The sequence below is a fragment of the Chelonia mydas genome, chromosome 3 (assembly GCF_015237465.2).
Source record: "Chelonia mydas isolate rCheMyd1 chromosome 3, rCheMyd1.pri.v2, whole genome shotgun sequence".
Classification (NCBI taxonomy): Eukaryota; Metazoa; Chordata; order Testudines; family Cheloniidae; genus Chelonia; species Chelonia mydas.
The window spans coordinates 88,222,925-88,235,231 of NC_057851.1; the positions used below are offsets into that span (position 1 = coordinate 88,222,925).

Consider the following 12,307-nt stretch of genomic DNA (forward strand, 5'->3'; position numbering starts at 1 on the left):
TTCCTGTCTTCTGACTCCCAGCCCTCCCCTTCAATGCCACCTCCCCATTTACATTGCCGCACCCCATCTGTTGTCCATGCTGTATTATTCACATCGGAATACCATGTGTAGTGATCTGCACGAAGATTATTTAGGTAATAACGTAAGAATGGCCATACTGGGCCAGACCAATAGTTTACGTAGCCCATTATCCCATTTTCTGACAGTGATCAGTGCCAGATCCTTCAGAGGGAATGACCAATTATCAAGTGATCTATCCCGTCATCCAGTTCCAGCTTCTGGTCAGAGGTTTAGGGACACCCAGAGCATGGGGCTGTGTCTCTGTCCAACTTGGTTAACAGCTATTGATGGACCTATCCTCCATGCACTTCTCTAATTCTTTTTTGGACCCAGTTATACTTTTGGCCTTAACATCCCCTGGCAATGAGTTCCACAGGTTGACTTTGTGAAGAAGTACTTCCTTATGTTAGTTTTAAATCTGCTGCCTATTCATTTCATTGTGTGACCCTTGGTTCTTGTGTTACGTGAAGGGATAAATAACAGCTCCCTATTCACTTTCTCCATGCCATTCTTGATTTTACAGACCTTTATAATATCATAATGATTGAAGTGGAGGGTATTTCCTGAAGATTAATGACTGATTGGGAGCAAGGGCCAGGTGAGGAATATTAACTCCAGCCAATCGTTGAATCCTCAGGAAATGGCCTGAACGGTCGTGGTTATTGCTATTACAAACTGAAAGTGGAACCAAAAAAAGCATATGGATTTTCTTCTGCATTATGTAGCCACAATTGGCATGTACAAGCCTTTACAGTAGCCAATCAGCTCATTTGACTATCTCTTGATCTTATGTTATAATTTGCTGTTTTGAAGGAATGGGGAACATTATAAAAACATTTCTACAACTGCAGCAGTGAGAAGGCAATAAAAATCCCATCCCCAGCTTTACAAAATGTCTCCACTCCCCTTCAACACTGGTTCCTCTGTTATTTCTACTATTGCCTAACACCCTAAATCAAAATAACTCCACGCTTTTGAACCTTTCACATCACCACTTTCTATGGGTAGCTACTTTTGTTATCTCAGATGACTGAGATAATGGATTTGGCAAAAAATAGGACTGTATACACATACATGTGGATGGGGAGGGGAAGGGCCTAATCCTTGGTTTGAAGCAGACTCCAAGACAACAATTATAACCATGATGCAGTTAGTTGAATGTGTAATTTATTGACTTAAATGAAAGAAGGGGGGAACAGGGAAAAAAGCTTAAATGTAGCCAATTATGTCAACTTACTGCCGGCACTTTTACTGAATTCTTTGCAACGTGTAGCTTTTCTCCCTGGTGGATTTCACTGCAAAATGTGATTCTCCATCAATATTTTGTATGGATACCTGTTGACAAGCTTTTAACAATCTCTCAGTGACTTCGTTAGAGTCATTTTATTCTGTGTGAAGGCTAATAACATTTAAAATAGTCACCATGCAATGCTCTGTATCCTCGTTCCTCACAACACGTGGCACATGAACATCAAGTTAAAATTACAGGCAGAACAATACTTAAGGATATTTTCTTAAAGGTTTAATGCTCACTTGGAAGATTCTAGAACTCTGTGGAGAGCAGCTGCTGCAAATATTAGCAAATTATGAAAGCAATGAGAGATGTATCTGTCTTTTCTTAATGAATGCACTTCTGCTGCAATTCCCAGTTATATCACTGGCAAGTATGCACATAATTCTTACCACATGGATAGCAATGTGGTGCCAAAATTTTAACAAGAAGCTCCCCCAATTTTTTTCCATCAGTCATCAATATATGTGATATTTGTGAGTAAAATATTTTGCCTTCCACCACATCTTCCCTTCAAAAAAAGAGTCCATTGATCCCAGTCTTTCTTTTAAATAACCAAAATAAATCAAATGATTTCTCCCCTCAAAGCCATTGGTTCTCTACTCTTTATCTGTTAAAAATCATTCAATACTTCCCCCTCATCCTCTACCCTTAGCCAGTAACTCTTGACCTACCATGATCTCATTCCCCAGGCGGGTACCCTATCTGGCAATTTTTTCTCACAGCAACAGTGATAGTGGCAAGTACATCACTCCTCTGGCTGTGTGGTGGTTGGTGTGGGTGGGGATGGGGATGAACCATAGAATCATAGAATATCAGGGTTGGAAGGGACCTCAGGAGGTCATCTAGTCCTGCTCATCTGCTCAAAGCAGGACCAATCCCCAACTAAATCATCCCAGCCTGGGCTTTGTCAAGTCTGACCTTAAAAATATCTAAGGAAGGAGATTCCACCACCTCCCTAGGTAACGCATTCCAGTGTTTCACCACCCTCCTAGTGAAAAAGTTTTTCCTAATATCCAACCTAAACCTTCCCTCCTGCAACTTGAGACCATTACTCCTTGTTCTGTCATCTGCTACCACTGAGAACAGTCTAGAGCCATCCTCTTTGGAACCCCCTTTCAGGTAGTTGAAAGCAGCTATCAAATCCCCCCTCATTCTTCTCTTCCGCAGACTAAACAATCCCAGTTTCCTCAGCCTCTCCTCATAAGTCATGTGTTCCAGTCCCCTAATCATTTTTGTTGCCCTCCGCTGGACTCTTTCCAATTTTTCCACATCCTTCTTGTAGTGTGGGGCCCAAAACTGGACACAGTACTCCAGATGAGGCCTCACCAATGTCGAATAGAGGGGAACGATGACGTCCCTCGATCTGCTGGCAATGCCTCTACATATACATCCCAAAATGCCATTGGCCTTCTTGGCAACAAGGGCACACTGTTGACTCATATCCAGCTTCTCATCCACTGTAACCCCTAGGTCCTTTTCTGCCGAACTGCTGCCGAGCCATTCAGTCCCTTGTCTGTAGCGGTGCATGGGATTCTTCCGTCCTAAGTGCAGGACTCTGCACTTGTTCTTGTTGAACCTCATCAGATTTCATCTATGATTCTATGATTCATAGAGTGGATGGGTCCACTCTGGTCATGTGGTTGGGTGGCTGGATTGGTTCTTCAGATAGGTGGGTCTCCCCTGATTGCTGGAGGTCTGTCCTAGATGGTGGGTTAGGGAGCGGGTCTCCCCAGGCTCATATAGAGGATTTGGCTTTATCAGGCTCTAACCCCTCCCAAACTCTTGGCTGGGCCAGGGAACACAGCTTCTAGCAGGAACTCCCACTAAGTGGAGCAGCTAGCAGGGTGGTGCAGGAAGTATGTAGTGCATCCCCAATACACTATTGGAGGTAGTGGTGAGGGACACTGGAAAGGAGTTCCCCTTATAACAGCTGCCATAGCAAGAGCAGGGGCATCCATGGGCTGACAGTTGCCTGGCTGTGTTAGCAGCAGCTTCAGTTCCAGCCTCAGAAAAGGCTAAACATTTTAACAAGCAGAGCTGGTCCTAGCATTTTTAGGTGGGCCTGAAAAGCAATTTTTTCTCCCTTTCCCTCCTCCAGATATAACCTGAAACCACCACAGCATCATTGGTGCATAGCTGGCTGACAAACATAAAGAGTGTGTTTAGGCATGTGCCAGGGGATGTTTAGGTTCATCCCAGCCTCCTGCTGCAGAAATGAAACCCAGCTGCTTGTTCCTTTCAACTCTAGTGCCTGGTTTACATTTAGAGGCCACCTGAGACACTACTTTCTCCCACCACACAGCCGTGGTTGTGATCAGGAAAGCAGTCAAGCTGGAGCCCCCTCTCTTTAAAAGGGAGGGGATGCCTGCAAGGTGCTCTCTCTGTGGGCTCTTGGCTTTGAAACTTGCTTGGCCCTAGTCACAGGCTGGATTTGTTAGGTTTTGCCATGTGTGTAGAAGGTTATCTTTTACCTTGACCATCTTGGGAGATACTAGCTAAGAACGCAGTAGCATTGAGGGAGGGCTATTGTTCTTGTCAATTCTATTATAGTGTTGCCAACTCACAATTTATTTGAGAGTTCAGCTGGGGCTGGAGCCAGTCTGGCAATGGCGCAAGAAGAATATAAGCTCTGACTGGGAGAAAAACTCCTCTGATTGCCTTTCCGCACTGCCCCACCACCTGTGGAAGAGAAGCCAATTAGAGCTGCTGTGAGAAGCAGGCGGAGCTCTCCCCCATCTCCTGAGGAGCCAAGACCGTTCTCACTCCCCACCTTGGACAGAGCTAAAGAGTCCAACATCTTAGGGCAGCTTTGCAGCTTCCTCTCCCATCCCTTCCTGTGAGCAACAGGGAAGGAACAGTACCTCCGCTCCCCTCCTCCCTCTCCCTGCAGCACCCCGCCTGGGAAGGGGGAGGAGAGGATCCAACTGCAGACTCTTCCAGCCCAGGAGCTGTAGGAGGAGCAGAGCTCAGGCTGGGGGTGGGGTTGGAAGATATGAATGCAGAGTTGATGGGGAGCTGGGGGCAGAATGAATTCGTGGGCAGGGGACTGGCAGATGTGGGAGTGAGACCTCCTGCAACGGGGCCAGAAACCACCTTAATAAATTTGGGAGAGTAGGTAACACCCGTTACACACCCACACTGGGATGGGCTGGGGGAAGATCAAAAATAAAAAGACAAACCAAAACCACAATATCATCCTTTTTTAAAAAATCTAAAAAAAATCTAAAAAAAAATCTCACGATTTTGGGGGTCTGACTTGTGACAACTCCCATATTAAAACAAGAAGCAGAGGCGGATTTACAACGAAACACACAGTGCCCTGGCATGGGCCCCAGGGCCGGGCAGCCCAGCACCACCTGCAGGGGCGGCGGGATGGCTGCAGGGGCAGAAGCTGTGAGGGAGAGCAGGGAGGGAGCCGTTTAAGAGCCGTGCTCTCTCCCAGCCGGTGAGCTAAGCTCCTGCTGGCTTCCAGGCCTCTTCCCGCAGGCTGGCACTGGCGGCCCCGCGTCCCACAGCAGGCAGCCAGGTGAGGGGCTGGCTGGGGGGCGCGCTGTAGGGGAGGCACGTGCGTTCCCCTGATGGGGCGTCTGTCCGTGCCTGCCCTGCTCCTGTGGACACCGGGCAGCACAGGTGCAGTCCCTGGCGTGCCCTGCTGCTGGTGCCCCTGGAAAAATGCCAGGGGAAGGGAGCTGCAGGCCAGGGGGTCTCACCTCTCATGAGCTGCTGCCGCCGCCGCAGCTCCCTTTGGCAGCGAACAGGAGCAGCGGCAGGGCAGGGATGCACCCACCAGCCAGCCAGGTAAGGTAACCCAGCGGCCGCGACTGGGACGGCCCCAGCCCAGAGCTTCCCATCCCCTATACGCTGCCCCCCCACCCCCTGCCCTGAGCCGCTCAGGGCAGGTGGTTGGGGTGCCCCCCCCCCACACCTGGTCCACCCCTATGTCCTCACTCCTGCACCCCCCACAACCCCCAGACCTGATTCCTGCACACCCCCTCATGCACCCCCAACCCCTGACCTCCCTGACTCTGCACCCCCCCAACCCAGCCCCCCCCCACCCTGACTCCTGCCACCCCGCATCCCTACCACTGCCCTGAGCGCCAAACAGGAGCTCCTGCACCACCCCCCATCCCCAGCTGCACCCCTCGCATCAAACAGAAGCTGCCGCAGATAAGCACTCTGCACCCCTACTCTCTGCCCTAGCCCTGCGTCTCCTCCCACATCCTAACTCCTGGCCAGATCCCGCACCCCAATGTTTTTTTATAAAGTGCTCTTATCCAAAGCACTTTACAATAGTTAGCTAACGGTACAAACAATATTTGGAAAGATCATTAAGTGGTCTGCCTCGTCCCTTAGCAATTTTCAGGTGGTCTGTGGAAAAAAAGTTAGACTACAAAAACAATCACGGTACCTCACTTTATTTTCATTGACTTCCTATTACTTATAAAATAGGAGGAGGATGAAGAAAAAAAGAAAAGAGAGAATGTTCTTTTTCTTGGCTGGGTCCCCGGGTGGGGGCGGGGGGTCAAAAGTGAAGCGGAGCACAGGACCCCACTAACTCTAAATCCGCCACTGACAAGAAAGAAATGTGAATGTAATGTATGTAAAAGGTGCCTGGTTGATAGTTCTGGAAGTCAAAAAACATTGATTTATCCAAAGAACATGTACAGTAAGTGTAGTGGGAGTGAAATCTACCCCACGCTTCAGGCCGACTACCTCTTAGGGTATGTCTACACTGCAATTAAAAACCCATGGCTGGCCCATGCTAGCTGACTTGGGTTTGCAGAGATCCTGTGAGGTGGGAGGGTCCTAGACTTCAGGCAGCTGCCCAAGCCTGAACTGCTATACTGCAATTAAACAGCCCCTTAGCCCGAGACTCAGTCAGGTGGCATGGGCCAGCTGCTGTTTTTTAATTGCAATGTTGACATACCGTTAGAGTGAGAGGTTAGTCCATTTTCCATGCCCATTCAGTCCTTAGACACTGCCAGTAAGGGTGACAAGTAATGGCAATTGTAAAGGTATTTTTTGTGACAAATATTCCCCAGACTCAAAGGGGACAATGGAGAATCTTTAAAAGCTGAGTAATGGTGCTAAAAATATCCTATTTCTATACAATTGGGGTGTCTTTGCAGTATTTGGAGAGTCTTCCAGGGTGCTGCTCTCTGTCTTGCTGTCAGCTAGAGTTGCATCTCTAATTCTATGACTAAAGTGCTTAAGATTCCCTCTCACTCTTTACTGAAATGCAGTAGTTTATTACCCAATGGCTATACCCTATCCTCTATGTTCTCTCAGAAATTGAAATTAGTTCCAATTAGCAAGGCTGCCTCTACAAGACTCAGGGGCTTGCAGGTCATCACACAAACTACCAGGAGTCTCCTTTGGCCTTTGCATAGCACTACATATGCAGCTAAAGATTATTTAAATTAGTATATTTAGGATACAGTGGGCATTCAGAGCAGTTCTAGTCTGTTTGATCTTAAGCAGAGTTAGCTGAATGGGTATACAAAGTGAAGATAAAGACAAAGTGAGTGCAAATGGCACTAATATTAATAAATATTTGTTTTCTACCTTCCTTTCTGCTCTGACCTAAGCAAGAATTTTTTTACCCCTAACTTTAGTATTTGCTACATTTTTAGTTCATTACTTGGTTTTCATTTTCTAAAACCATTCATATCCATTGATGCCAGTGGAAGTTTTGTCTGAGTAAGATAGAATTAAACTGAGTAAAGACCTCAGGATTTCCCTGGTATTGCGGGGGTCCTGAGCACTGGGGCACCTCAGTCCTTCCTATTCTCTGCCTATGGTGCATAATAGTTTAATCTCTTAGGGGCTGTAATGCTTTGGTCTAATTTCAGGTGTTGGGTTTAGTGTACAGGTGCAGGGGGGTGTTGGTGTCCTGTGATGTACAGGAAATCAGACTAGATGATCTAGTGGTCCCTTCTGGCCTAAAACTCTGACTATGATTTTGCCTGAAATGCATGTAGCAGCAGTTCTCTGAGAAGGCCTGTCGGGCCCAAACAGCAGCATCGACACAGCTAGCAGGGAGCTGCAGTTTTCTGAAATGCACAGACATAAAGGAAAACTGAAGAGAGCAAAATAACTGCTGAGGATTTCTGTTACGTGGACTAATGAGAACAGTCTTCGTGTCTTGCTCTAGCTTGGCTCAGTTCCCATATTACCAGCAAAACAACTGCATAGCAACCCAAATTTTCCCACAACATGCCTCACAAAGGCATTGTGTGTCCAGAAAAAATACAGCAGCTAATATTCTCTCTCTAGTTTGGCCTCTTGTTTGGGAACTAAAGTTATATATGCAATGAGGATTTAAGCTTCTAACTGCAGTGCAGTAGCTGCAATGGCAAAGGAGACAGATAAACAGACATACCAAGAACGTCTCTTATGAACGGCACCAGAATGCATGTGCGTTCTGAACAGGTTATCTGAGTGTCAGATGGAGGACTTGCTTGCTTTTCCCCTCCACCCCATTTCCTCTTACACAGGCAGGAAACCATGACTATTAGCAAAAAGGTACAGATATCCGTTATATTGAATGACTTGTTTTATGAACATTAAGAGCGGTCTCCAGCTTGCACCCCAGTAGTATATAAAGAGGTCAACAAAAGATATAAATAACTGTCACTTTTAAAACATTCTGGCTTGGATCACGTGGAATTGCTTTTTTGTTACTGCCTTTAAGGAACACTGACAATCGTACAGTAATGGCAAAAGGCTCAGTTTGCTTATCAGAAATCCCAGCTGCAGTAATATCTCGCAGCTGAATATTTAAGCTACTTTCCTCAGTTTCAGCACTGTAAATGAAAGAGTCTCCTGGAACCTTATACAGCTGCTCGTGAGCAACATGCTGAGAAGACTATAATGCTTCTGAAATTAGCTTGCGTATTTGTCTGACTCACAAGCCCCTTCCCCCTCCAAACCATACTGCAGTTTAGGGAGCACTCTGTATAAACTGTAACAAGCATCATTAATTAAGATAAAATTCTTAATCAAATACAGAGAAATTAAGACAGCAAACTTACTTGTTTTCTGCATAACTTCCTCTGTTCAAATTATTGTAACAGGAAATTGTGGTGGTCATGGGTAAGCTTATAGAATGTAGCACAAACCACCCATTGCAATTTGCAGAGGGAGTCAGCCTTGGGGTGTTAAGTCACAGTCTGACGGTCACCCTTCTGGGTGACAGAATTTACATGCAAATCTAAAACTGACAGAATGCAGAGAAAAGTTACTTGTTCTGAGACTTGTATGAGACCTGTCTGTGGAAAGCCTGTACTGCTCATGACAGCTATCTATTCAGGATAACTATATTCACCTTTTTTAAGGATCTTTGAGACTCACATCATAGATGCATTGTTATTTATTATCCATATTAATGGAAAACATCCACATTCATGGTAGCAGCTATCTTTAGGCTTTTAAAGGCACTACTAGCCTTTTACTATTTGCTGTTTATATAGGGCCAGATTAATCACTGTTCTCTGATATATATAGTCTGGTGGAAAGGGCTGTAGGGCTGGTGTATGCCCCCAAATTGATTATCCCTTGTGGAGAGGGCCCTACACCAGGTGCAGAGCTCTCTCAACAGCAGCCCTGGGCACAGGGAGTATGGCCAGGCCAGTGGAAGGGGAAGGCAGATGGTATGAAGGAGGGGTGTGTGCCTGGGGTAAAATTGCATCCCAATGATTCTGTGCCCCTGAAATTACCCACTGCAACAGGGACACAAGTTAGGGCAGTCCTCCTGCTAGGAAGTGTACTAGCCTCCAACAGCTCTTGATAAGGAGATGCACCCTCCCCTCTGTTTTGGCACCTGAAACTACAGGCCCGTATAATCTACAATAATATCCAGCATAAAGAAATATGTATCTAGGGCTGTGATCCCATGGAACGGTTCAGACAACAGCATAAAGCACAGGCAGTGTGGCATGCTTCAATCATTGGATTGCCTCATCAAGATTTATTATTTTTCAAAGCTACATTTTTGTCAAACTCTGCTAGCATCCAGTCAGATGGCTGGACAGATAAGGCATATGCATTCTAGCAGCACAGCCATGAAATATGCATGCAAGTGAATGAAACGTTAACTACTAAATTCAAAGTGCAGGGCCAAATTCCCCGCATCCCCTGTGACACCTGCACAATCTTGGTGTGGGCACAGATGTAAAAGAGGGCAGAACTAGGAGACACAGGTTACACAAATTTAATTGAGGACAAACTAGCCTTAAGAATCTCTCTTACTGGCCTGGGGATAATGCACAAGCCAGAAAGAACAGATGCCCTTTCATATGCAAGGCTGCATTTGCAAGACCAGTGGTCAGAAAAATTTCTACTTATCAAACTGAGGCCCTATTTACAGTCATGTTTCAGAACAGAACCACACTGAAGAAGCAAATAAAAAAAGGAACTGTAGGAGGAACTAAAGCTAATTAGCAGTGCTCTGTGATATAATACAAGTAAAAGAACTTGGAGCATCACAGATGGAAGTCATTTTACCTACTTTCAGTGAAACAGCACTCAGTGTTTCTTATTTCTCCCCATTGAGTGATACCAATACTCCCCCATTGTGATCAGAGGTGGTCTGAGGATTTGAGAGGCTCCCACAGTGAGAAATGAGTTTGAGGGCTCACAGAACTCTCAACACCACCTAGTGCACCTGCCATGCTGGCTTCTGTGCAGCTTGACAGCCACTTTGTGATGTACCTGCCAGTCCAGTTAGTGGCTCCCACCTCCCACTATCATTACCTGTACGGACAAAATCTGCTGGGGTGTTGGCTCTTAGGGTGCACAGATAGAAGGAAGTAGTTCTGTCTAACCAGGACTGAGGCACAAACAATGGAGCTGGAGCTGAGGTGGAGAGCTTATCATTGAATGAGGCAGACTGAGGTTATGTCTACACTGCGCACCTTACAACGGTGCAGCTGTGCCTCTGCAGCCATGCCATTGTAAGGTGCATGGTCCTGGCGACAAAATAAAACCACCCTGCACAAGGGGCCGTAGCTTTGTCGCCGGAAGAGCATCCCCCACCAACAAAGTGCTCTCCACACTGGCGCTTTACGGCATTAAAACTTTTGTTGTTCGGGTGTGTGTGTGGGGGGGGGGGCGTGTCTTTTTCACGCCCCAAGCAACAAAAGTTTTAACGACAAAGTGCAGGGTAGACATAGCCTTAGAAAGAACAGAGAGGTGATTACTAGATGATTTCAGTGGAATGAAAGTTCCCAGAACAGTCAGTGTGCTGCCTTTCTAAAACTGACCAAGTGTTAATTTAAAAAGAAAATTCTCTCGAGTTCTACTTTCTCTGGTTTCCCTCAAGTTGCTCTTTTATGTTTTCCATTCTTTACTTCCGTTTTTCCTGTGTTTAACTGGAACATGCTCAACCAGGTTTCTAATAAATATATATTTTAGAACATAACTTACTGTGTCTTGGTTGCATCTGTCTTTCTTTTCCCTTTCCCTGCCTTCAATCCCCTTTTTCTTATTACAGTATTTTAGGGTCTCTCTTCTTTCTGTTCTCTTGTAGCTTCTCCATCTCCAGCCCCATTTCCTTCTTACCTCGCATTTTGCTCTCTAATTCCTTTGCCTACATTATTCTATTTCCTTCTCATGCAAGTCCCTCCTCCTCACCCCCCCCCCATCACCACTTTCCAATCAATCTCACTGCATGTGTATCAACTGAACAGGAGGAGGTGGGAAGAACGGGGTACAGAAGCTAGGCACTAGAACTCTCAAAGCAAACTTCTAAGGGCTTGTCTACACTGTGCAGCAATGTGCATTATGAGGGTGGGATTTTTAAAGTGCATTGATGTGTTGTGCATTAATTGGGCTATGTAGACCTTGCTAGTGCACACAAAGGTGTCATGGTGTGCTTTAACAAACCAGTTCAAACAGCACTGTAACAGGTCCCAGACATCGAAGGAGACCCTTTGATACCTGGGAAGCTACTAGAACAATGTATAAAACATTCAATTTGTGAGTACCTTGAGAATGAAGGGGTGATCACTAGCAACCAGCATGGATTTACCAAGAACAAATCACGCCAAACCAGCTTCCTTCTTTGACAGAGTAACTGGTTTGGTGCATAGGGGAATGCAGTGGACATAATATATCTAGACTTCAACAACCACAAACAAAGAATAACTATCAGATTGGAGAGCGGTCTCAAGTGGGGTTCCACAGGGATCTGTTCTGGGTCCAGTGTTGTTTAACATCTTTAACAAGGACCTGGATCTAGGAATAAAGAGCATACTGATCAAATTTACAGATGACACAAAGCGGGGGGGGGTGGGGTGGTACCAACACTTTGGAGACTAGAGCTAAAATTCAGAGGGATCTTGATAAATTGGAGAACTGATCTAGAGCTAAAATTCAGAGGGATCTTGGTAAATTGGAGAACTGATCTAGACACAACAAAATGAAATTCAACAAAGACAAAATGTAAGGTGCTACACTTCTGTTTTTCTTCCCAATGCACAAATAAACTGGCTTGGCAGCAGGATCTGGGAATTGTGGTGAATCACAACCTCAGTATAAGTCAGAAAGGTGATGCTGTTGCAAAAAAAAGCAAATGCAATTTTTGGTTGCAAGAACAGAGGCATAACATGCAAGTACCACTCTACTCAGTGCTGATTAGGCCTCAGCTATAGGACTGTGTCCAGTTTTGGTCACCAGTGTGTAGAAAGGATGTGGAGAAACTGGAAAGGATCCAGAGGCAAGTGACAAAGATGATCAAAGGCGGGAATGCAAGCCATATGAACAAAGGCTGAAGGAACTGGGTATTCTTCGTTTGGAAAAGAAGAAATTAAGGGGAAGACATGATAGCGGTCTTCAAATACTTGAAAGGCTGCTATAAAAAAAAAAGTGGAGAGAAGTTGTTCTCTCTTGCCCCAGAGGGCAGGACAAGAGGCAGTGGGTAAAAACTACAGCACAGCAGATTTAGATTAAATC

General features: G+C 45.7%; 1 protein-coding gene across 1 annotated transcript in view; it reads right to left on the reverse strand.

The window, feature by feature from the left end:
- Window positions 1–8,423, reverse strand: part of CEP85L (centrosomal protein 85 like) — a 315,053-nt gene extending 306,630 nt beyond the window's left edge. Inside the window, exon 1 of the mRNA XM_027819166.3 lies at window positions 8,389–8,423. The gene's annotated coding sequence lies outside the window, so the exon portion shown is untranslated. The remainder of the gene's footprint in view (window positions 1–8,388) is intronic.
- Window positions 8,424–12,307: the final 3,884 nt, after the last annotated feature.